The sequence below is a fragment of the Urocitellus parryii genome, unplaced genomic scaffold (genome assembly GCF_045843805.1).
Source record: "Urocitellus parryii isolate mUroPar1 unplaced genomic scaffold, mUroPar1.hap1 Scaffold_90, whole genome shotgun sequence".
Taxonomy (NCBI): Eukaryota; Metazoa; Chordata; class Mammalia; order Rodentia; family Sciuridae; genus Urocitellus; species Urocitellus parryii.
The window spans coordinates 169,891-196,538 of NW_027554223.1; the positions used below are offsets into that span (position 1 = coordinate 169,891).

General features: G+C 53.3%; 1 pseudogene; it reads left to right on the plus strand.

Moving 5' to 3' along the window:
* The first annotated feature begins 1,050 nt into the window (after positions 1-1,050).
* On the plus strand, positions 1,051-23,307 carry LOC144253071 (ribosome quality control complex subunit TCF25-like; annotated as a pseudogene).
* The last annotated feature ends 3,341 nt before the right edge of the window (positions 23,308-26,648 follow it).

A 26,648-nucleotide genomic window follows, 5' to 3' on the forward strand; every position in this document is an offset into this window, starting at 1 on the left:
CTCAAGGGTAGATGTTCCTGGGAGCTAAATACTATTGCCATTACTTCCTGATTCTACAGATGCAGAAATTGCACCGGGCAACACATCTGTTCACATTGCCAACCATGGGTAGACCCAGGTTCTGATCCATACAAGCAATGAAATCCCTTGTACAAATAGTGGGAACATATCTTGGGCTGAGCTCAGGGGAGCTGCCTATAGCTCCCACACAAAGCTCTTCCTGAGACTACTCAGGCAGTGAGTTGCAAGGCAAAGTCAAGGAGAGCAACCAGTACTTCGGTCTTCAAAGCCAGCCTTAGCAATGGCGAGGAATTAAGCAACTCAGTGAGACCCTGTCCCTAAATAAAATACAAAATAGGGCTAGGGATGTGGCTCAGTGGTCAAGTGCCCTGAGGCCCTGAGTTCAATCTCCAGCACCAAAAAAAAAAAAAAAAAAAGGATTTGAAGGAACATAACTGACAGCTTCTATAACTCTATAACTCCTATTCCAGACTCCTTCAGACTGGTCTCTAGAAGTCTTCAGTCATTGCCCAACACTTCGCTTGTCCCTCCACACAGAGTAACTCAAGATCTCCCTTCGCGCTTTGTGGGGTGGAAGGGTGTCTGGGAATCGAACTCTGGGAAGCTTCTCGGTTTAGATGTGCTCACTCCTATTCAGTAGAGAACTATCTCTTTGCAGCGTAGAGGCTGGCTGACAGGGGGCGCGGAGCCCACGACACACAGGTAGACCGCATGAGACACGCGGTTGCCAGCAGACCGTCCCCTTGACCACCCACATGCCACAGTCGCCCGCCTGCGCGCACTCCTTCCTCCCCTACCCGCCTACCAGGGCCTCCAGCCCTCTGGGTCTGGGTCTAGGCCAAGGCTGCGGGTCTCTCTGAGCCTATGCGCCCCAGGCCCCATGACAACAGGTCATCTGTACCCAGCACACTCGAAAACCCAAAGCACTGTACGCAAGGGCTCCCAACTCTCACCTGGAAGCGCCTGCACCTTCTTTGGTGCTAATGGTGACAGGGAAGAAGTTGCGGAGAGCCGCAGTGCGTAGGCGCCATGCGCCAGCGTGCCCTCAGTGCGCAGGCTCACTGGCCGTTCTTTTCTGCTCTTCCTTCTCTTTCTCTCTAGACGTCAGGCTGTCGGGTCCTGTGTCGCACCGGGCCCTCCAGAGGCTGAGGGGGGAACAGCTCGGCCAGGAGCCCCTCGCCCCGGCGCCCTGCAGTTTGTCCTCCATGATGATGATGACGCAGAAGAAGGACCAAAACGGGGTGGGGGGGGCCTCAGGGAAGGATGGTGTCCAAGTCAACAACCGGTTTGAGCTGGTGAGGAGCCGGTCAACCTGTGGGAACTGGGGGCGGGGGGCGGGGGGGGCGGAGCGTGACGTCATGGGAGGGCGGGGTGGGTGTAAAGTGGGGTCTGTACTGTGGTGAACTGGTGGGCGGGGTCTTGATGTCATGGGTGGGGCCGGGCTACGGGCAGCTCTGCAGTGGAGAGGGCGGGCCATGACGTAAGGGGCGGGGCTAGGGAGGGACCGGGGCGAGCGGGGACGGTGTCGAGGGCAGGTAGGGTCGCAGAGGAGAAGGTGGGGCTGTGCCGATATGGGGCGGGTCTAAGGGCCAAGTAGGCGGGGCGAGCAGTTAAGGGCCCAGGTGACGATACTGAGCTGCATTGGGCAGGGCGGGGGCTTCGCTAAGAGGGTGTGGCTCTGACCTCCAGGGGTGGGACTAAAGGGGAAAGCTGGGGTGGGTTGACGAAATTGAGCTACAGCGGGGAGGGTGTACGGTGGGAGGGGTTGTGGCGGGCAGGACCGGCTAAGGGGGTCGCAGTGAAGGGGATGAGTGATGGGACTGCGCTTCTGCAGGGAGGGCGGCTGCTGCTGTGGGGACGGTGGTGTGTGATGTTAGAAGTGAGGCTGGGGTGAGCAGGGGCGGCGTCAGAAAGGAGGGGGTCCCCTCATTGCAGAGGGGAGGGTGGGGCAGCGGCGTCCAGGGACAGAGTGCCAGGGCAGAGTGTGGCTGTTGACTGCGCTGCAGTGAAGGGGTGGGGCAGGGCTTCCTGATTCGGGTCATCCTAGATTTCATAGTCTAGCATCTCCAAAACCTTTCGGTTTATTCATAACACCTCTGCCTAACCGGGGATGTTGTATCTTGCTCCTTCCTGCCTCCCTCACCTAGGTGTCCCCTACAGGGAGGTAAAGGAAAGTGAAATGCCCGCTGGTGCCACAATGTTTTCCCCTTAGCACGGGCCTCATCTGTAGTTTCTCGTTTGTATGGGTTATCTGATAGTGGCTTCTCTGAGCTGGCAGGTAGCATGACTGTTTTGCTCACCTTGTTATCAGTCTCAGTTGCCCCTGAGTTTTTATTGAGTTGGCAAGTTAAAAGGCTATAATGTTAAAAGACATTGTGGAGTATGGAAATTGTCCTTAGATAGTTTGGGGATTTGCTTTAAAAGTTATTGACCTTGCCACTTAAGAGCTGGTCTAACCCCATAGTCTGGTGGAGGTGGGACTGAAGTCCCTTCTTTGAATTCTCTGTCTGTACCCGATCTCTTCTGTTTCTTAGCCTGAAAGTAACTCTCCCCAGCTTTCTATTTCTTTCTATCTTTTTTATTATGGAAAATTTCAAACACAGAGATATGGTAGTACAGGTACTTCATGTGTCCATCCCCGGGTTCCCTAATTATGGACACTTGGCAACTACTATCTGCCTTGGACTTTCACTCCCTTCTCTCCAGGGATGACTTAAAAACATCCCAGACAGCACACCACTTGCCCTTAAACTTGCCAGTCCTGTTTCTGACAACTCTCAGGATGCACCGCTTTTCATCCTGTCCCATTATTACCAGCTCGGGATCAGTTGTGAAGTCTGCCACTTCACAAACCTTTGGTCCTTATTCAAATGCCCTCCAGATTGTGTTTAAGAATAACTCCGAGGCGGAGGGCATTTACATGTTCTGGGTACCACTCATTTCTTCCTCACAGTCTGGGAAGGGGGGTGATGTTGACAGCAGCGGTGACATCTTCAATTTATACTGGCCTGTGGCTCAGTGCTGGATCCCTTGCCTCAGGCATTGGAGGCAAGGGCTCCATCCCTAGCACTGCAAAAGAAGAAAACAGAAAAAAAAAACCCACATACACATAATTAAATTTAGGCTTTTTTATTTGAACCTTGTGCTCTCTAAACCACACAATGATATTGTCCCTGCTGGTGAAAGTTGGTGGGTGAATAGAGAAATAGAGGTGTTCAGGGTTATGAAAAAAAAAGAAGAGATGATTGTATGTCTGAATGGGAAAAAAATGATGCTTATGTGAATCCCTCCTTGAAATCACTCTGGTCCAAGAGATTGGCTTGGGGCTTTGTGATTGTGTAAGCCTTCTGCTTGTTGTGTGGGGTGTTTTGTTGTGTTGTTGTTGTTGTTTAGTTTTGACTTTTGTACTGGGGATTGAATCAGGGGCATTTTATTACTGAAGCAGGGTCTTGCTAAATTGCTGCACGTCTCACTGAATTGCTGAGGCTGGCTTCAAACTGATGGTCCTCCTGTCTCAGCCTCTCCAGTTGCTGGGAGCTTGCATTGTGGTGCTGGGGATTGAGCCCAGGGCCTCATGCATGCTAAGTATCCTCTTCCACCAAACTGCACCCCTGGCCCCTGCTTTCTAAGGGTATTAGTATCACTGGCTTAGGTCTCCTTCCCAGTCTCTGGATTTGTGCATGAACTCTATATCTGTATCCATGTGTCCAAATGCACCTGACCTTACAGACTAGGGCTTACCTGCTCCTCAGGCTTCCCTGTCTCTGTTGAAAACCACATGCCAAGATCAGCCACCTGGAAGATGTCCCTGGTCTCTTGACATTTGTGCAAACCATTGAAAAGTCCTGTGTGGCTCTAAGTGCACAGGGTTGTGACCCATTCTTCCCAGTCTCCACCTCTGCTTGTCCAGGCTGCCTAGACAGCTCTCCTCACTCGCTTTTCTAGCCTGCTCTGCTCAGCCACACTGCCCTTCCTTTGCTGCCCTCTATGCCTACAGTTCCCCACGTTCAAGTACCAACACATGGCTGGATCTTTCCTCCCTCAGAGGCAGAGTCTCTTCCCCGTCACACCACCATACAGTCTGATTATGGTCACAGTTGCCCTACAGTCCCATTCCCTCTATTCTGGCCCTTTTCCATCTCCTGGCAGTTACCTGCGAACATACTGTATACATTACTTGTTTGTTCTTTGTGTTTTGCATGGGTTTCTTCCTGGGGCTGAAGTGTCTGCTTCCTGAAAGGACTTTGTTGCTAGCTGTGTGTCCCCACCTCCCAGCAGGCATGCACAGAGCTCCTCCTGGAAGACTGAAGGCATGTCTTCCTCAGTGTGCAGGCTCCTGGGCTGTAGAGTCAGTGACTTCCATTCCAATGTGGGATCCACCTCTTCTGGATGTAGGAGCATTGATGAGATACCTGATGAAAGCTTTGGGGATGCTTTCCTTGGCCTTGTGGGACTGTGGTGAAGACATGCTGGGCCCTCAGTGGGCACTCAGCAAGCACGGAAATGATGTGATGTTGAAATGGAGGAAGCAAGAGAGCTTTTCTAGAAGAAAAGCCTCCCGGGTAAATGGACGCAGACACCTATAGGCCTGGTCCCCACCTGCCGCCTAGAGTGTGGACCTTGGTGTCATGCATGGCTCATGGGTGTTCCTTTAGCTTTGGTTAGAAATCACCTTTACTGTCTCAGTCAGGGGGTCCTAAAGACAGCTTACTGAAGTTAAGTCAGATGAAGTGCAGTCAGATGCACCCCAGGGGATTGTAGTGAGTCTTGACAGAGGCATGCACAGCATGAGTACCACACCACATTCTGAGAGCTTGCCACCCTGCAGCCTGTGCCCCCTTTCCCTGCGTGTGTTTGAGTCCTGCCTGTGTCTGCATTTCCCACCAGCAGAGTCTTCCAGAATGTGCTCTTTCCTTCTGTCCTCGCTTGCTTAGCCTGTGCTTTTGAGTTTCATGCAGGCTGTGGGTTTTCGCGGTCAGCTCCTTCTTGCTGAGTAGCAGTGTATTGCAGGGTGTTCATCCGTGGTGTTTCAGGGGACTGACTCAGTTCTGGTTGGGGGCTGCTCTGCCTGGAGCTGCTGAGCTCTAAGGACAGGTGTTTTGTGGGTCTGGGTTTCATTTTGGCTGATGGGGCATCTACAGGGAGAACTGCTGCATCGGGAGTGGATGTGTATACCTGGACCAACAGGTGCTGAGCGCTCCTCCAGCATTTTATTCCACCTGCCTATGGGCTGTGTGAGGCTGAAGGTGCTCCAGCCTCCAGGGAATTGGTGTTGGCAGCCTATGCCCCCAGCCCCCAGCCCTCAGCAGGGACAGTGCTCCTCACTGGCTTTTGATTTACATTTCAATAAAGATGTTGTTGGGTGTCTTTCCATGTGCCTATTGTCCATTTGTTTGTCTTCTTTTTATTAATATTTTTAGTTGTAGATGGACACAATATTTTATTTTTATGTGGTGCTGAGGATCAAACCCAGGGCCTCGCATGTGCTAGGTGATCGCTCTACCGCTGAGTTACAACCCCAGCCCCTGTTTGTCTTCTTTTGTGAACCGTCTCTTCACATTTTGCTACCTGTGGTGGATTCCCAGGCTGCTCTGTGAGCATGGAGCACTGACACCTGGGCAGACATGTGGCTGCTCATCTCGCTGCTGCCTATGGATTTCCAAAGAGGTTCTATTCAGTCAATTCAAGTGTTCTATGGGTTTTTGCCCTTATAACTCATAGGTGGAAATAATAGGAGTGTTTTCACATGCACAGGCCCTGGTTTGATCCCCAGCACCATGCATATGTCCTGTACACACAGCATTTGTTAGTGTTCTGTATGAGGAAGCAGAGGTGTGCATGACATGGAGCTGCTTCATGACTGCACAGCTGGAATGTGAATGCATTGGCCTGACCTCATAGCTGACCTAAGTGCTGTGGTGGGCTGGCTTGCTTACAGGGGGCACGTAACCTGATGCAGTTGGCCCTCCACACCTGCAGCTCCCACCAGCCACAGGTCGAAATATGTCTCAAACTCACAGCTGTGCTGCTTGTGTGTAGATGTGTTTATTGTCATCGCTCCCTGAACAGCACAGTGTGCAGGCTACTGAGACAGGATTTGAGTTAGGTTAGGTTTGTGGTGATGCAGAGGAGAGGCAGAACACACAGGTGTGCACAGGCTCTGTGCAAACACGACACATTCCATAGAGGGGACTGGAAACATTCCCCCACCCCCCTGTGCACGCACATATGCTAAGGGGTGACAGTGCAGTGCAGCCATTGAGAAACGATGTTCTGCAGCAGGACGTCTTAGTATTTGGGACCAGTGGCTACTTTGACATGCTGGTGGAAACCAGATACCTAAAAATCATGAGTTTACTTGATTGCATTGAAAAATTTTCCCTCAGTCCCTTTCAAAGAATTATGTGTGTATGTCTGTCTTGTTTTCGTGTACAGTATAGTTGCTGTTCCCTGATGGTAATTGAAATACGTTTAAATTGTGCTTTAAATAACAAAAAAAATTTAAAAATAAATTTCAGTGTTCAGGCTGATGCTGTTAGGCTGGAATAAAGACTTGAAATGCTGTGGTGGTTTTAAACTTGCCAACACTGTGTCATCTTTATTTTTGATAGTCATTTGATTTTTTTTTTCCTTTGGTACTGGGAATTGAACCCAAGGGTGCTTAACTACTAAGCCACATCCCCAGCCCTTTTAAATTTTTTTTCTTTTTTTTTAAATAATTTTTTTAGTTATAGGTGGGCACAATATATTTATTTTATTATTTTATTTTTATATGGTGCTGAGGATTGAACCCAGTGTCTCACGCATGTTAGGTGAATGCTCCACCACTGAGCCACAACTGCAGCCCCAATTTTTTTTCTTTTGAGACAAGTTCTCACTAGGATGCTTACAGCTTTGATAAGTTGCTGAGGCTGACTTTGAACCTGCGATCAGCCTCAGCTACTAGGATTATAGGCATGTACCACCACACCTGTGATAGTCATTTTATTTTTTTTAAATTATTTGTCCTGAACTTCTCAGAAGATGATATACAGTCAGTCAAAAAAATATATGAAAAAGTGTTCATCAACACTAGCAATTAGAGAAATACAAATCAAAACTACTCTATGATTTCATCTCACTCCAGTGAGAATGGCATCTATTATGAATACAAACAACAAGTGTTGGTGAGGATGTGGGGAAAAGGGAACACTCATACACTGCTGGTGGGACTGCAAATTGGTGCAGCCAATAAGGAAAGCAAGTATGGAGATTTCTTAGAAAATTGGGAATGGAACCACCATTTGACCCAGCTATCCCTCTCCTCGTTCTATACCCAGAAGACTTAAAAACAGCATAATACAGGAATGCGGCCACTCAATGTTTATAGCAGCACAATTCACAATAGCTAAACTGTGGAAACCACCTAGATGCCCTTCAACAGATGAATGGATTAAAAATGTGGCATATATACACAATGGAATGTTACTCAGCAATAAAAGAGAATAAAATCATGACATTGGAGGTAAATGGATAGAGTTAGAGAAGATAATGCTGAGTGAAGTTAGCCAATCCCCAAAAGCAAATGTTGAATGTTTTCTCTGATATAAAGAGGCTGATTCATAGGTAGGGAAGGAGAGCGTGAGAGGAATAGACAAACTCTAGATAGGGCAGTGGGGTGGGAAGGGAAGGGAGGGGAGGGGGCATAGGGTTAGAAATGATGGTGGAATGTTATGGACATTATTATCCAAAGTACACGTATGAAGACATGAATTGGTATGAATACACTTTTTATATAACCAGAGATACGAAAAATTGTGCTCTGTATGTGTAATAAGAATTGTAATGCATTTCGCTGTCATATATAAATAAATTTTTAAAAAATTTATTCTAATTAGTTACACATGACAGTAGACTGCATTTTGACAGGGGCTGGGGCTGTGGCTCAGTGGTAGAGTGCTTACCTAGCATGCATGAGGCACTGGTTTTCATCAGCACCACAAAATAAAATGAAATATTGTGTCCATCTAAAAACTAAAAAGTAATTTTTTTTTAAAAAAAGAATGTATTTTGATACATCATACATAAATGGAGTATAACTTCTTGTTTTCTGGTTGTAGATGATGTAGAGTTTCACCGTTCATGTAGTCATATGTGCACATAGGGTTATAATGTCCGATTCATTTTACTGTTCTTCCTACCTCCATCCCCCCTCCCTTCCTTTTACTCCCCTCTATCTAATCCAGAGCGCTTCTAGTCTTCCTAGCCACCCCACTCCCACTTGCTATGAATTAGCATTCACATATCAGAGAAAATATTCCGCTTTGGTTTTTCGAGATTGGCTTATTTTGCTTAGCATCATATTCTCCAGCTCTGTCCAGTTATCAGCAATGCCATAATTTTATTCTTTTTTAAAGCTGATTAATATTTCATTGTGTGTATATATATATGTATATATATATATATATATACACACACACACATGTATGTGTATATATATATATATATACACACACACAATGAAATTTAAATGTATATATTTTTATATAGATATATAAATATATATATATACACTCATATACACATATGCGTGTGTGTGTATATATATATATATATATATATATATATATATATATACACATATACATATATATATATACATACATACACCAATCACATTTTCTTTGTCCTTTCATCTGTTGAAGGGCACCAAGGTTGGTTCCATAGTTTAGCTATTGTGAATTGAATTGCTATCACCATTGATGTGGCTGTATCATTATAGAACTTAGTCCTTTGGTATAAACTGAGGAGAGGGATAACTATGTAAAATGGTGGTATCACTACAGATTTTCTGAGGAATCTCCATGCTGTTTTCCAGAGTGGTAACAACAATTAGTCATTTGATGTTGATTGCATCAAGAACAACACTCCCTGCTGGGCAAAGTGGTCATGCCTGTAACCCCAGTAACTCTAGAGCCTGGGACAGGAGAATTGCCTCATCAGACTTGAGGACAAAATTATTTTAACATGAACAAGAACAATATTAGAAAATTATAATCCTTATTATATGCCCCCCTTTTTTTTAGTTTGAAGTATTGGAATTGAACTCAGGGGTGATGTACCACTAAACTATACCCCCAGCCCTCTATTTTTCACTTTGTCACTGAGGTTGCTCAGGCTGGCCTCAAATTTGCCTTCCTCCTGACTCAGCCTCCCAAATAGAGTCTCTGGGGTGACAGGCATGGCAAGTCGTCTTCACGTCTGGCTCAGCTCTACTTCGCCACGAACACTGTGACCCCTGTGCAGAAATGCCCTCAGCTTTTTTCTCCAGATAAATGTTGAGGATCTTGAGGACGACCCGGTGGTGAACGGAGAGAAGTCTGGTTGTGTGTTAACAGATGCTGCAGTGTCAGGGAACAAAGGAAGGATTCAGCGTGGAAACCCAGAGACCAAGCGGGAAGGAAATGTGGCCAAGGCTGCACCCCCAGAGCAGGTATGGGGACCCCATGGTAACAAGGAGGCTGGCATGTCAGGGAAGGGCTGTGGCATCCTGCCACGTGCCACCTGTTTTGGCTTTTTCTTGGAGGTATAATTTTCTGAATTTGCTTTGGCTGATTCCGTGGGAACCCTGATGAAGTTTGTGCTAAAGTCCTTGAGATCAGTGGCAGCCCCAGGGGTACTGCATGCAGGTCCCTGCCCTGCCTGCTGCCCACTGTGCTCCAGGCAGCTCTGTGCCTTCTGGGAGCAACCACTTCTGGTGAAGCGTCCCTGAGGAGCTTCTCGCTGCCCAGAGGAGCTGGCCCAGTCAGGGGCAGGTGGGCGCCCCAGGCAGCCTGGACCAGCTCTGCAGCAGGGCAGGGTGGGAAAGAGAGGCCACACTGACAGCAGAGGGTATGGGCAGGGTCCTGCTGTAGAAGGATGTGAGGGGGGGCTGCAGGAGCCCCAAGTGGTGCTGGCTTGCTGCTTTGGTTCTCAGTTTTTAAGATTTTGCTTCTCTCTCCATTGATTAAAACATCTTATTTTTATTAGTCTAATGCAAGTGGAAAACTCCGGAAGAAGAAAAGGAAGCAGAAAAATAAGAAAAACATTACAGGAGAAGCCTCGGTATGCGACCAGACTTGACTGGCCCCTGCCCAATCCCTCCGTGCCCCTTGGGCCGTGTCCCTCTCGGTGGTGCTGGGAGAAGACCATTTTATTTGATGTCTTCATTTTTTCCTGTCAGGAGTATAACTATCTAAGAGGTCAAGGACAAAGAAGAGTCACCTACAGTTTTGCTTGTGATTTGCCCCTTTGTTCCTTGGTTGTCATGGCCTACTCCTAGTCTCCGTGTCCCAGCTGCCCTCTGCAGGGAGAGTCCCTTCCCAGCCCTGCTCCCTGTTGCTGTTCACCCAGCCTTCATCCTGCCAGTGCATGAGGGGTGCTGGGTGTGGAAGCCCACAGACCAGATCCCCCTCAGTCAGCACATTTCCGTTCTTGCCTTGACCCTCCTTGTCTCATTGTTTGTCCTGAAGAGAAGTGGTAGCTTTGTTGCTGTTCAGTTGGAGTCACAGGTCCCAGTTCCATTCACCTGAGGATGTGAGCTCACCTGTGAGACATGAAGTGTGGCTCTCTGGCCCAATGGTTCCCAGGGCCTTCTGGATTAGTGATGGTTCTGAGCTTCCTCCTATAATACATCTCTAGATCATCTTTTAGAAAGTACATACCAAATAACTTTTCAAAGTGACTCCTTGTTATTGGTTGTCACAGCACTTGGAGTGAAGCCAGTGTGGCGATTAACAGTTCCTTATGGGCTTTTAGGAAAGTGGGTTGGAGGATATTGACCGCATCTTTGAGAGGATTGAGGATGGCAGTGGGCTCAGCCGCCTGAGTCCCCCACCACTGAGCTCCAGGAAGCATGTCCTGTATGTGGAGCACAGGTATGGCCTTGGCCTCTGATTTTGACGGGGAGGAGTGATTTAGAAAGAGGACAGTTTGCTGTCTTTATTTATTTAGAAGTGTTAAGAGTTCATTATTAAACATTTAGGAAGTAGAAAAAAGGAGAAAGAAGTAAGGAAAAGACATCTGTGTTTCAAAGGACTTTTTTTTTGGTACTGAGGATTGAATCCAGGGGTGCTTTACCATTGAGCCATATCCCCAGCCCTTTTTATTTTTCTGAGGCAGGATCTCACCAAGTTGCTTAGGGCCTCACTAAATTGCCTAGGCGGTCCTCAAATTTTCGATCTTCCTGGATGCTAGGATTATACCCGAGCATCACTGCACCTGGTTCCTTTTTATTTTTGATTTTGAGACTGGGTATTGTTAGCTTGTTTAGGGCTTGCTAAGTAGCTGAGACCAGCCTCTAACAAGGAGTCCTCCTGCCTTGGCCTCTGAGTAGACACGGGTGTGGCACCATCATGCCCAGCTCAGGACTTCCAAACAGCTTGCCTTTGTATGTCTCATGAGGCGTTTTGAGCTATACCAGTGTAGTGTCACCCTTGGACGATCACCCATCTCTTGGTCTGGTGGATGCTTAATGAAACCTGATCTTTGCCAGCTTTGGCAAGCAATCTGCCTGTATCGTTGAGGCCCTCCACTCTGCGTCAGGGTGCATGCTCCCTGTACGAAGCCTGGCAGATGAACACTGGACCCGCAGGGGAGACCTACCCCAGGTTCTCTCCTAGCAGTGACCCACTGCATCCCTTGGGTGCCCCATGGGGCCAGTAGTGGTCAGGTCCTATTGCAGGTGGCAGATTTAAAGAAAGCAGGCCTAGAAATCACCTTTCAAGCCCCAAGTCATTGTTCTTTGGCTGGACTCTTACTTAGCTTTCTGCAATTTCGAGTCATTGTAGGAAAGCCTGACTTAATATTTCTTCCTCACATTTCCCACATTCTAGACACTTGAATCCAGACACAGAACTGAAACGGTATTTTGGTGCTCAAGCGGTCCTGGGGGATCAAAGGTAAGGCCTACAGTAGCTGCATTCTCAAGCTGTTTTTACCTGCTTTCATTTCTTATGGGTGGGGGAGCCATTGGAAACCCTGGGGGAGAGGACTGAAAGCCACACTGGACAGATGGAGCCTCCCCCTCAGCCTCCCAGGCAGCCAGGACCACAGGTCTGTAACCAGGTCAGCTCACTACCTTTATAGTAGCACACTTTTTTGTTGTTTGTTTCTTCAAAAATTTAAGTCCTACTGAAGTATGTCCAGTGAAAAGCTGTGGTTCCCTCCTTCTTGGTCCCCCACCCTTGTCCTGTTGTTCAGAGACCAAACCTTAGCTCCTTTCTGTTCCTCCTTCCTGGTGACCATTCAGGGTTTCCATATAGCTGTGCACTGATCTTTGGGGGGAATCTGACTTCCTCCTGAGACAGATGGGGTCTGCTCCCTTCCCCCTGTCTGTGCTGTCTCCACACCCCCTGTGTTGCGACCCTTAAGGTGCTCCTCCTGACCCTCCCTCCAGCACCCGTCAGGGCTGCCCCCTCCCCTAGACTTCTGGCTGGCAGCTCACCTCAGACAGACCTGGCGGTGCCCAGGATGCTGTAGACTTCCAGGCACCTGTGGTTTCCTTTCCACTGCTTGCTGCGTGTGCAGAGTTGTGCCATGTTGTGCCTCTCAGCCTCTGGCCATGCTTTTCTTTTTGTGTATTTGTTCTTCTCACACAGTTTTCATGTCTCTTTTTGAGAAAAGAAAGATGCTGTTTTGTCCTGTTCCGGGTAGTCCAGCTCCTTATTCCTTGTTTTGTTTTAGTGAAATAGGGCACTGTTGAAAAGCCTAGAGATTGGTCTACACACATCCACATCCCATCACTAAGCTCAGGGTGCAGCCCTTCCAGGCCTGGCTAAGATGCCACCTGGCAAGGGAGCCAGACCCCCTAACAGCAGCTAAGAACTCTTGCCCAAAGGGGGCCTGGTACCCTCAACTTGTCGCTCACACAAGAGTCGCAGGGAGCTGGGTGCCTGAGGACCCTCAACACTCTGCTCTCGGTCTTCTTCCTTGCAGAAATATGCCAATTTCCTCCTCAGTTCTCCTCATTGTTTCCATGTTTTCCTTTTCAAAGATTGGAGTCATATTGCTGGGGTGTGGGTCACAGGTCCACTTCCCTAATTTGCCTCTGGCCATGGCCAGGCATTCCTCCTGTGCAGCCTGTCCCACAGGAAGCAGCTCGTTTGCTCAGGGAATTTCAGTGGCCCTGAGCTCCTGCTCTGCACCATGTTCTAGGGTTTCACTTTTGTTTCCTTTTTGTCCCTCTTGCCTTCATGCTGGACTGTTGGCCTCCCTGTTCCCCTGGACCTGATGGTAGCTGCTTGCACAGGTCGCAGCTGGGGTCCCCTCTTCACGCAGCAGTGCTTTGCTCTCCCTCCCTGTGTGCCCCCTGCCCACCGCTCTGCCTCCAGGGAGAGCTGGAGGGATTGGGTGGCCAGCCTGGCCCCTGGCCCGTGGAGGTAAAGCTGTGCCTGTCTCCTCCTCCCCAGGCCGCGACAGAGGCAGCGTGTATACCCCAAGTGCACGTGGCTGACGACTCCCAAGAGCACCTGGCCACGGTACAGCAAGCCAGGTGAGTCTGTCACTCCTGCAGCAGGGGGCTGGCACGCTGGCCTCAGTGCCTTTGGGTGGGCCTTGCAGCACCATGTGCAGCTGTGTGTGAGGTATGGTGTTCCTGAGGGTGCAGCAGCTTGTATGTCCCCAGCTGGCCTGGCCTGTGCAGAAGCTCTCAACTTCCTTGCCGTCTGCCTCGTCCTCTGGGTGCCATGCTACAGGAAGCAGCTGAACAGAGGCTTGCATTTTTAAGTGTTTTTTTTGTGTGTGTGCTGGCACTGAGCCCGAGCCCTCCAAGCCACACATGCCAGGCTGGGCTCTGCTGCTGAGCTGCATCCTCAGCCCTTGAGTTTGTTTTCACATTATGATAATTTGGGGGCTGGGGTTGTAGCTCAGTGGTAGAGCACTTGCCTAGCATGTATGAGGCCTTGGGTTCGATTCCTAACACCACATAAAACTAAATAAGCAATATAAATGTATTGTGTCCATCTACAACTAAAAATATTTTAAAAAATCAATAATGTAAGATAGTTTTATGTTTAAAGAAAACAGCCATGCAGAAGGTGCAGGGTAGGAAGTGAATGCCCTCTCTGGGCATCGGCTGCACAGCGTAGAGAAGCATCCAGACAGCCCTCTGCAGGTTGATGGGGCACATACTGTAGAAGAGGTCATGGGTGTGTGGAGGACATGTGTGGAGGGTGGTAACCAACGCACCTCACCTGCTGTGCCTGTGGGGTTGGGATTCTAGAAGAATCCCCTTGGACTCCCAGTGAGGGTCGCCTGGGAGTTCGGGACCTGTGCTTGTAGGATCAACCCTGATGCCTCTCATGTATCTTCTGTTCCCACCAGGCCTCTTGCCCTTCTAGCAAAGGAACCCGAACATGGTAGAGATAGGGGCTCATTGTCTCAATCTGCAGGACTTGGACCATGGGCCGGGCTCTCAGGAGGGAGTAGCTCAGGGGAAGCCCATGAGAACCACTGGCCATTTAGCGGTTGTCTTAGCAGACTGAGTTTTTCAGGTTAACCAGAGGAAATGGTCCCTCCACACAGTCACACAAAAGGAGCAGAACCGTATTTGGTCAGGGGTTACACGTTGCCAAGGCTTTTGACCTGGCCCTGTGCCCACTGCACGCCTCCTGCCCCAGCCCCTCACAGCCACCCTGGCTGCTGGTCTCAACCAGACGTGATCGGGCACCCAGATGGACCTCCATGCTCCCATCCCTGAAGTTTGTTGTCCTGGGCCACTTCGGCTCCATCCTTTCCCAGAGCTCATCTGAATTCTATAGAGAAGTGAGTCTTTGTGGAAAGCAGACGGAGGCCAGCTCCCGGGACAGCCCAAGCAAGCAGTGGGAAGCAGGCCCAGGTGTTCTGAGAGAGTCCCCGGACGTCAGCCTCTGGCCCAGAGGCAGCCCAGCCCCAGGCCTGGGTGACCTGTGAGGCCCCTCAGATGAGTGAGTTGGTATCACAGAGTCCTTTCTGAGAACAGCACAAGGGAGACTGTTGGGGCTACTGTGCTCTGTAGAGGTGCCATGTCCTGGCCTCCAGCACACCCTCTCTGTGCACTCTCACCTGCCAGGTCTGTCTATGCGGCTGTTGGAATCGAAAAAAGGCCTTTCTTTCTTTGCGTTTGAACACAGTGAGGAGTACCAGCAGGCACAGCACAAGTTCCTGGTGGCCGTGGATTCCATGAAGCCAAACAACATTGTGGTGTGTGGGCCCCGCAGCTGCCAGTGGGTGGAGGGCGAGTGCCCGGGCAGCTGCTCCCCTGGCAGTGGGGCCCCTGGAACCGAGGGGCACTGTGGAGACTTGGCACTCAGGAGACTTGGCACTCAGGTGCTGTCCTGCTGGGAGCTGCGTGTAGTGGCACTATGGTCCTTCCCAGGTGCTGCCTCTGTCTTGGGCCTCACTGGGGAGGCAGGGGGAGCATGTAGATCCTGCTGGCCCCATGTCCCCCACGTAGGGGGGGCGGGAACCTGCTTGCTTTCAGTCCTCTGTCCTGAGACCTGGGAGCCAAGACAGCCCCACTGGGCAGGCAGGGTCCCCAGTTCCCACCTGGAGCCAGGTCCAGGCCTTGGCTGGGTAATAGCAGTGCACACCTGGAGTCCAAAGGGAATTTCATCTGTCACCTGGTGATCATGTCTCCTGGTGTGCACAGGTCCTGGTGGACTGCAGGGGTGTCCTGTGGGTCCCTGCCTGTGACCTTCCTCCAGAGCTGCCCTTCTTTTCTGGTAGGTTCTGCTCCAGACAAGCCCCTACCATGTGGACTAACTCCTGCAGCTCAGTGATGCCTGCTGCTTTCAAGAGGATCAGGAGATGGCATGAGACCTCATAGGTAAGACCCAGTAGGCAGTGCAGCCTGCCTGTTCTCTCCACTAGAGCAGATGCAGGTGGCAGGACGTTGTCATGTAGCACTTTGTGGAAGGTGTGTCATGCCTGGTTTAGTGTGTCCTGGAACTGGGCAGCCATCACTGCAGTCCATTCCAGGAAAACAGCCTGCCATCTTCTATCTTCCCCCAGGCCCCAGAACCCCTGACTTCTGGTCAGACTCTCCGTGGCCCTACCTGTGTGGGGAGCCATTCAGTGGAAGCACTGTGCGTGGTCTCTGCCCATGGTTGTGTGCCCCATGTGTGGTGTGACCCAGGTTTAAGTGTGCTCTTGGCTGGATAGTACTCCCCCTTTGGACAGACGTGGTTGGCGAATCCGTCATCAGTTGGTGGTTCTGGTTGCTCTTCTGTGTGTGCGCGCACGCTGCTGTGGGTGTCTGGGCCGTGTTTGTATCACCTGGGGACTGGGCATGAACAGGACATGTGGCAGTTGCACCCCATGGTGTCGAGGGCGTTTCTCATTCAGGCTCACAAGTTCTGTGCCTGCAATTAATGCCGTGGCACCAGGGAAACCTAGGAGGTCCCATTGCAGGGCCCCAATTCTGGGACCCCTTCTTTCCAGTGCTTCGCTTGTTTGGGGTCTTGGGAGTTGCAGGCGCCTACTGTGGCTGACTCCTGCCTCTGTGTTGCTGCCCACAGAGCGAGCGCTGTACAGCATGGAGTGTGCCTTCCACCCCCTGTTCAGTCTCACCAGTGGGACACGCCGGCTGGACTACCGCAGACCCGAGAACAGGTGAGCTGCCTCTCCTGAGGGCAGCCCTCCCTGTGGGCCTGGGATACTTCTGCAGGCCTCACAGGCCTGTGTCTTGATTCTTAAATCAGTGATGCATAAGTCAGATTCAGCCTGACAGAGCAGACCTGGGTCTATGCTCTGCTTTATGACATTTCTGTGCTGACCACCTCTGGCATCAGCCCCGAGGCAAGCCTGCATGACCGCAGCAGTCTCCCTGCTGTCCTGTGTGTATTCTTGCTGCTCTGGGCAGCGCTGTTTGGCTGTGGCATGGCCCCCACCTTATGGCCACCATGCCCTGTCTCAGTGCAGCAACTTGGCTGCACCGGTCACTCTGTCTAGACTTTCTCCACTGGTTTCTTTTTCTAGTAAACTCTCAGTTCTAAAAATAAGTCTACAGGATGACTAAAGTCACACAGCTTTATGTACCCAACAGTAGCGCCATTGAAATTTGAGGGTAAATTAAGATCATAATTATAACCATTTTTAGCTCATTTCCCTTGAATAATAAGTAGCAAACCAAAAGCAAGATAATGATTTCAAAAAGCTTGGTTTTCAGGGAGCTGAGGCTGTAGCTCAGTGGCAGAGCTCTTGCCTAGCACATGAGAAGCACTGGTTTGATCTTCAGCAGCACCACATAAAAATAAATAAAATAAAAAATATTCTGTCCATCTACAACAACAACAAAAATTTTTAAACCCTTTTTTTAAATATTTGGTTTTTTAGGTGTAGATGTATACAACACAGTGCCTTTTTTTTATGTGGTGCTGACGGTCGAACCCGGGTCCCGACTGTGCTAGGCAAGCGCTCTACCGCTGAGCCACAATCCCAGCCCCAACAACAAAAATTTTTAAAAAACTTTCAGTACATTGGTGTGTGTTCAGCACTTCAGGCACACACAAAGCTTCTCCCCAGACACAAAAGGCATTCGCAGACTCGTATGAGGACTTGGACACTGGCGTGGAGCCAGGTGGCCCTCAGAGGCTGCTCTGCTGTTTGCTGCCACTTGAACTCACATGGACCTTTTTGGATGTAGGAGCTTCTACTTGGCCCTCTACAAGCAGATGAGCTTCCTGGAGAAGCGTGGCTGCCCGTGCACCGCACTGGAGTTCTGCAAGCTCATCCTGAGGTGAGTGTCCACCAGGGATCCACTCCTGCCAGTCCTCACGGCAGGGGCTTCTGGGCTGCAGAGACTCTGGGCCCTGACATTTTCCTTGCTCTCTTTGCTCTTCCCTCACTGTGCTCCCTGCGAAGCCTTGAGCCACATGAGGACCCGCTGTGCATGCTGCTGCTTGTCGACCACCTGGCCTTGCGGGCCCGGAACTATGAGTACTTGATCCGCCTCTTCCAGGAGTGGGAGGTAGGTGTGCGCTTGCAGTGTGACCAGTAGCCATGGTGAGGCCATGAATCAGAGCCAGGGTGGGATCCAGGGACCTCCTGCCCTTTAGTCTCCCTCATCTCTGCTGTTGAGCAGAATCAGGTCTTCCCAGAGGGAAGCAGCCTTGCATCAGAACCCCAAGATGAGCACACGACTGCATCAAGTGTGCGTGTAGAGATGGTGCTTAGTAATGGACAGTCAGGCAGACCACAGAGCTGGGCATGCTAGGCACAGAAAGGGACAGCCACTCAGTGAGGGAAGTTGTGATGCAGGGCTGACAGGGACCCTAGGTCCTGAGTGTGAGGACGACAGTCTGGGTAGTCACGATTGGTTACATGTTCCAGGTCAGAGTCGCACATAAATGCCACCTGCCATCCTGGGGCCCCAGACCCAGGAGAGTGGGGTTTGTCTTGGTCTCCACTGAGTGCTAGAGAGCATGCACTATCTTGCTACAGGTGGGGTGTGCACACAAGTCGAAGCAGCAGTGTAGGTGTGTTGGGTCAGGCTCCACCTGTGAAGATCAGTCTCACCTCTTGCTTTAGTGTAGCTGCTGCAAACTGAGTGGGACAAACAGCTGAACAGAGCTTGTCTAGAGGGGGCTCAGGCCTAGGAGGGGAGGAGGGGGAGGAGCCTGTACTTGTTCTACTTTTCTGCTGGAACCTTTCACAGTACATATTTTTCGTGAATAAAGAAAAACATTTTTCATAAAAAATAAGTAATGAAAAACAGGTAAATCATTTAAAATCACATAACTCTTTATACAGTTGGCCAAGAAGTCTCACTTCCAGGGATCTAGTTTACAGAGATTCCAGGAGCTCAGGAGAATGGCTATAAGAAACCCACGGGGTCCCCAGAACCAGCCACAGAGGAATGTTTGTGGTGGTTTATAAGATTACAGAACTCTGTGGAGATGAGCATTCCCTGTTAATGGAAAAGCATGGAGTAGATCATGTCTGTTACATCGCACACAGAGAAAGGCGGGGAAATGTTTGAAGAGGGTAGTGGCCCCTCTAGGTGGGGGCAGTCATAGCTTGGCTGCCTTCACTCTGGACCCTGCTGTGTGGGGAGAGGGAGTCGCTCCTGTCCCCCACAGTGCTGAGCCTGGGGGGCTCAACAGAGCTCTTTCCCACTGACGTTGCCCTTCTGCACATTGAAGACCCCCAGGTGGAGCAAGTCCTCCATCCAGGTGTGGGGGTGGCCCGCTTTGTCAGCTCACTGTGGTGCACCTGGTCCTGACAGAGGGAAGGCCCCTCACCTGGCCTCTTGCTCCCTTGTAGGCTCATCGGAACCTGTCGCAGCTCCCAAATTTTGCCTTCTCGGTTGCATTGGCATACTTCCTGTTGAGACAGCAGACAGACCTCCCCCAGCATGAGCTCAGCTCTGCCAGAGAGAAGGCCTCCCTCTTGATCCAGCAGGCACTCACCATGTTCCCTGGAGGTAGGTACCACGCTGGCCTGTGCAGTAGTTCTTCCTGAGGGTGGAGACCTGATCCCAGCCCTGCCTTGTACTTAAAGAAAGATGTGTTCTCCAGCCAGCCTAAAAACTGCTGATGTTGCAGTTAGCTGATTATCCACCTCAGGAGGCCAACTGCATGCCAGCCAGGTGGGAGGGGGCCTTGGGTGAGGGACAAACTGTGTGTCCACTAACTTTGCTGTTAGTTACAGGGCAGGAGAGAGATACAGGGTATGCACATTGGTGTTTTGTGTTAGGGAGAGAAACAGCAGCAGAGGGTTGAGCGGGGCCTGGACCTGATCCAATGGCAGTGTGTGGTACAGCCCTGCATTTCCAGGGTGCCCCCCCCACACACTAGGCCTCTATCTGCACCCAGGGCAGGCCCAGGGGGCTGCTGCCTACTCAGGCGGTGGGTAGCGAACCTTCTCCACAAGCACGCAGGAAGTGACCCTCTAGAGGAGGCCGTCCTTGCGCTTGAGGGTAGGAGTGTTTGTGACAGAGGTGTGCACACACTCGGTGACTGCCCCTCTGAGGGGAAGTCCCAGAGTAAGCACTGCTTTGTTGGCTCTGACGAAGCCATGGAGAGGCCCCAGCACTGGGTGGACGTGAGCACAGGCAGACCCACCTGCAGTGTCCAGAGCTCCCTGTCAGGAGCAGAGCCAGCTCACCAACTCAGGGCTCAGCCCATCATCCCAGCAGCCACCTCTGTCCCCCTCGGGTTCGATGCAACTGGGAGCCCTCGGTAGGCCAGCCGAGGTGGGGGACACAGGGCCACTGGGCCCACGTTGAATAACAGAGCTACCATGGCTATCCCTCAGGAGAAACCCTACTGCGGCTTGTCCCTGGGAGGCAGTTGGTAGGCCGGCTTTCCCAGCAGCTGCCTCTGGCAGGGTCTCGGCATGTGGGCAGTGTAGGGAAGCCCTGCCTACTCAGCCGGAGAGTACTGCATGGGGACAGTACTAGAGCTGGAGAGGCCCTGACCCAGAGGACTGAACACCCAGAGCCCATGACCATGTGTTGGCCACTGTGGGGTCACCTACCCTGGGGCCCTGTGGGGTCACCTCCTCCAGGGCACTGGCCGACCCCACTCCAACCAGTCTGCCTAGGGTCTGTTGCTCATGCTTGAAGGGTGATGGCAAGTCTCCCTGAGATGGGGAAGGGCACTTGGAGGACAAGGGTCTGCCTCCAGGGTGCAGAGGTACCTGCTCATCCTTTGTGGACCCCCATCCTCAGCCACTCCCCCTGCAGCATCTCGGAACGCTGGTCAGACTCAAGGACCCCGTGGCCTTGCAGCCTCTGTGACGTCACGACTCCAGTCGTGTCTGTGATCAGGGCCCACAGGGCCCCGGGTCCTTGTCCTGGCCACTGAGCACCTGAGCCTCTGCTTCCTCCTGCAGTCCTCATGCCCTTGCTCGAGTACTGCAGTGTGCGGCCCGATGCCACTGTCTCCAATCACCGCTTCTTTGGACCAGATGCTGAGATAAGGTAGAGCCTTGGTGCCCTGCTGGGATAACTCCTGGTGGGCATCCTCGTCGCCTCCTGGGGGCCCTCGCTTATCCTCAGGGCAGTGGAGGGGTGGCAGGTACGCTCTGCACCGCAGGGTCAGGGTGTGTGTGTGGCTCTGTCTCCTGGAAACCTGCTTCAGCCTGGTGGCAATCTCGGAGACAGGAAACCCCTGGGGATGTTGGTTACTGTCCCCTAAAGAAGGCCTGGAGTCTGTGTCCACATATGGGTCACCTTACGTCTGAAGAGAAACACTGGTGGGTCAAGTAAATGGCCTCTGGCCTAAGACATGAGGTTCACGAGATGCCTTTTGACAGGAGTGGGCAGCAGGGCTTAAGGTCAGACAGCATGACCCACAGGCACTGGCTGTGGGCAGAGGGGCTCTTGTTGCTGGTATGTTCCACTTTCTGCATTGGCACATATCACCTTTTTCATGTTTCTCATAAAAAATACAGAGGAGTCAGCCAGGTGTAGTGGCACAGCCTATGATCCCAGCAACTCTGGAGGCTGAGGAGGGGGATCCAGCCTCAACAACTCAGCGTATTGTGTCCATTTAGAACTAAAAATATATATAAGATATGAAAAATAAAAAGGCTGGGGATGTGGCTTAGTGGTAGAGTACCCCTGGGTTCAATCCCCAGTACCAGAAATAAAAAGAAAACATAAATGAAAGAAAACGTGTTATGGGGGTCCACCCCAGAATCCCCATCCCCTAGCCAGCCTTCGTCCTCTGCATTGGTCTCTGCAGACACAAATGTACACTGAGCAACTCAGTCAGCTGAGGAGCACAGACAGCACTGATTCAAAGTCGCAGACCTGTATGCCCTCCCTTCAGGAAGTGGACTGTCCATCAGTAGCTGAGAGACAGCCTCTTATGCTCCAGAAGGTCCTGCTGGGGGATCTGCTCACAGGCTTTGCTCCCACAGTCAGGCCCAACCTGACACAGGCTTTGCTCCCAAAGCCAGCCCCAATCCTGCACCCTGACCTTGCTGCCACAGCCAGCTCCCTATCCCTGATCTTGGCCTTGCTCCCACAGCCAGTCCCCCATCCCTGACACTAGCATTGCTCCCACAGCCAGTCCCCCATCACTGACCCAGGCCTTGCTCCACCCAGCTCCCCATCCCTGACCCTGGCCTTGCTCCCACACACAGCTCCCCATCCCTGACCTTGGCCTTGCTCCACCCAGCTCCCCATCCCTGACCCAGGCCTTGTTCCCACAGCCAGTCCCCCATCCCTGACCCAGGCCGTGCTCCCATACCCAGCTCCCCATCCCTGACCTTGGCCTTGGTCCACCCAGCTCCAATCCCTGACCCAGGTCTTGCTCCCGCAGCCAGTCCCCTGCCCTGACCATGGCCTTGTTCAACACCCAGCTCCCCATCCCTGACCATAGCCTTGATCCACCCAGCCCCCATCCCTGACTCTGGCCTTGCTCCCACAGCCAGCCCCCCAGCTATGACCTTCGCCTTGCTCCACCCAGCAGCCCATCCCTGACCCATGCCATGCTCCCACAGCCAGCCCCCAATCCCTGACCCAAGCCTTACTCCCAAAGCCAGCCGCCCATCCCTGACCCACCTTGTGAGTCTGTACCTTGCTCCCACAGTCAGTCCCCCATCCCTGACAAAGGCCTTGCTACACCCAGCTCATCATCCCTGACCCTGGCCTTGCTCCCACAGCCAGCCCCCCAAGCCTGACCCTGGCCTTGCTCCACCCAGCTCCCCATCCCTAACCCAGGCCTTGCTCCACCCAGCTCCCCATCCCTGACACAAGTCTTCCTGCCACAGACAGCTCCCCATCCCTGAACCAGGCCTTGCTCCACCAGCTCCCAAACCCTGACCCAGGCCTTGCTCCCACAGCCCAACCCCAATCCCTGAACCAAGCCTTGCTCCCACAGCCAGTCCCCCATCCCTGACCCAGGCCTTCTTCCCAAGGCCAGTCCCCCATCCCTGACGCAGGCCTTGTTCCCAAGGCCAATCCCCCATCCCTGACCCAGGCCTTGCTCCACCCAGCTACCATCCCTGACCCAGGTCTTGCTCTAACCAGCTCCCCATCCCTGACCCAGGCCTTGCTCCCACAGCCAGGCCCCCATTCCTGACCCAGGCCTTGCTCCACAGCTAGCCCCCCATCCGTGACCCAGGCCTTACTCCACAGCCAGCTGCCCATCCCTGACCCAGGCCTTGCTCCACCCACCTTCCCATCCCTGACCCAGGCTTGCTCCCACAGCCAGCTCCCCATCCCTGACCGAGGCCTTGCTCCACCCAGCTCCCCATCACTGACCAAAGCCTTGATCCAACAGCCAGCCCCCTGCCCTGACCCCGGCCTTATTCCCAAAGCCAGCTCCCCATCCCTGACCTTGGCCTTGCTACACCCAGCTCCACATCCCTGACCCAGGCCTTGTTCCCAAGGCCAGTCCCCCATCCCTGACCCAGGCCTTGCTCCAACAAGCTCCCCATCCCTGACCCAGGCCTTGCTCCTATACCCAGCTCCCCATCCCTGACCTTGGCCTTGGTCCACCCAGCTCCCATCCCTGACCCAGGTCTTGCTCCCGCAGCCAGTGCCCTGCCCTGACCATGGCCTTGTTCAACACTCAGCTCCCCATCCCTGACCATGGCCTTGATCCACCCAGCTCCCCATCCCTGACCCTGGCCTTGCTCCCACACCCAGCTCTCCATCCCTGACCTGGGCCTTGCTCCACCCAGCTCCCCATCCCTGACCCAGGCCTTGTTCCCACAGCCAGTCACCCATCCCTGACCCAGGCCTTGCTCCACCCAGCTCCCCATACCTGACTCAGTCCTTGTTCCCACAGCCAGTCCCCCATCCCTGACCCATGCCTTGCTCCACCCAACTCCCCATCCTTGACCCACGCCTTGCTCCCACACCCAGCTCCCTATCCCTGACTTTAGACTTGCTCTACCCAGCTCCCATCACTGACCCAGGTCTTGCTCCTACAGCCAGTCCCCTGCCCTGTCCATGGCCTTGTTCCCACACCCAGGTCCCCATCCCTGACCTTGGCCTTGCTCCACCCAGCCATCAGCCCTAACCCTGGCCTTGCTCCCACAGCCAGCTCCCCATCCCTGACCTTGGCCTTGCTCCACCCAGCTCCCCATCCCTGACCCTGGCATTGCTCCCAAAGCCAGTCCCCCATCCCTGACCCTGGCCTTGTTCCCACAGCCAGTCCCCCATCCCTAACCCAGGCCTTGCTGCACCCAGCTCCCCATCCGTGACCCAGGCCTTGCTCCACCCAGCTCCCCATCCCTGACCCAGGCCTTGTTCCCACAGCCAGCCCCCAATCCCTGACCCAAGCCTTACTCCCACAGCCAGCACCCCATCCCTGACCCAGGCCTTGCTCCACAGCAAGCCCCCCATCCCTGACCCAGACTTACACCCACAGTCAGCTCCCCATCCCTGACCCTGGCCTTGCTACACCCAGCTCCCCATCCCTGACCCAGGTCTTGCTCCACCCAGCTCGCCAACCCTGACCTTGGCCTTGCTCCGCCCAGCTCCCCATCAAAGACCCAGGCCTTGCTCCCACAGCCAGCCCCCTGCCCTGACCCTGGCCTTATTCCCACAGCAGCTCCCCATCCCTAACCCTGGCCTCGCTCCACCCAGCTCCCCATCCCTGACCTTGGCTTTGCTCCACCCAGCTCCCCATCCAGGACCTTGGCCTTGCTCCACCCAGCTCCCCAAACTTGACCCAGGCCTTGTTCCCACAGCCAGGCCCCCATCCCTGAACCTGGCCTTGCTCACACAGCCAGCTCCCAATCCCAGACCTTGGCTTTGCTCCCACAGCCAGCCCCCCATCCCTGACCCTGGCCTTATTCCCTGAGCCAGCTCCCCATCCCTGACCTTGTCCTTGCTCCACCCACAACCCCATCCCTGACCCTGGCCTTGCTCCACCCAGCTCCCAATCCCTGACCCTAGCCTTGCTCCACCCAGCTCCCCATCCCTGACCCAGGCCTGTTCCCACAGCCAGTCCCCTATCCCTGACCCAAGCCATGCTCCATTCAGGTCTCCATCCCTGACCCTGGCCTTGCTCCCACAGCCAGCTCCCCATCCCTTACCCAGGCCTTGCTCCACACAGCTTCCCATCCCTGACCCAGGCCTTGCTCCACAGCCACCTCCCCATCCCTGACCCTGGCCTTGCTCCACCCAGCTCCACATCCCTGACCCAGGCCTTGCTCCATGCAGCTCTCCATCACTGACCCAAGCCTTGCTCCCACAGCCAGCCCCCTGCCCTGACCCTGGCCTTATTCCCACAGCAAGCTCCCCATCCCTAACCCTGGCCTTGCTCCACCCAGATCCCCATCCCTGACCCAGGCCTTATTCCGAAGGCCAGTCCCCCATCCCTGACCTAGGCCTTGCTCAACCCAGGTCCCCATCCCTGACCCTGGCCTTTCTCCCACACCCAGCTCCCCATCCCTGACCTTGGCCTTGCTCCACCCAGCCCCCCATCCCTGTCCCTGGCCTTGCTCCCTGAGACAGCACCCCATCCCTGACCTTGGCATTGCTCCCACAGCCAGTCCCCCATCCCTGACCCTGGCCTTGCTCCCAAAGCCAATCCCCCATCCCTGACCCTGGCCTTGTTCCCACAGCCATTCCCCAATCCCTGAACCAGGCCTTGCTCCACCCAGCTCCCCATCCCTGACCCAGGCCTTATTCCGAAGGCCAGTCCCCCATCATTGGCCCAAGCCTTACTCCCACAGCTAGCCCCCCATCCCTGACGCAGGCCTTGCTCCACTAACAGCCCCCCATCCCTGACCCAGGCCTTGCTCCACAGCCAGCTGCCCATCCCTGACCCAGGCCTTGCTCCCACAGCCCGACCCCAATCCCTGACCCAAGCCTTGCTCCCACAGCCAGTCCCCCATCCCTGACCCAGGCCTTGCTCCACAGCAAGCTCCCCATCTCTGACCCAGGCCTTGCTCCACCCAGCTCCCCATCCCTGACCCAGGCGTGCTCCCACAGCCAGCTCACCATCCCTGACCCTGGCCTTGCTCCACCCAGCTCCCCATCCCTGACCCAGGCCTTGCTCCACCCACCTCCCCACCCCTGACCTTGGCCTTGCTCCACCCAGCTCCCCATCCGTGACCCAAGCCTTGCTCCAACAGCCAGTCCCCCATCCCTGACCTTGGCCTTGCTCCACCCAACCCTCCATCCCTGACCCAGGCCTTGTTCCCACACTAGTCCCCCATCCCTGACCCAGAGCTTGCTCCACCCAGCTCTCCATCCCTGACCCTGGCCTTGTTCCCACACCAGTCCCCCATCCCTGACCCAGGCCTTGCTCTACCCAGCTCCCCATCCGTGACCCAAGCCTTGTTCCCACAGCCAGTCCCCCATCCCTGACCCAGGCCTTGCTCCACCAAGCTCCCCATCCCTGACCCAGGCCTTGCTCCTATACCCAGCTCCCCATCCCTGACCTTGGCCTTGCTCCACCCAGCTCCCATCCCTGACCCAGGTCTTGCTCCCGCAGACAGTGCCCTGCCCTGACCATGGCCTTGTTCAACTCTCAGCTCCCCATCCCTGACCATGACCTTGATCCACCCAGCCCCCCATCCCTGACCCTGGCCTTGCTCCCACACCCAGCTCTCCATCCCTGACCTGGTCCTTGCTCCACCCAGCTCCCCATCCCTGACCCAGGCCTTGTTCCCACAGCCAGTCACCCATCCCTGACCCAGGCCTTGCTCCACCCAGCTCC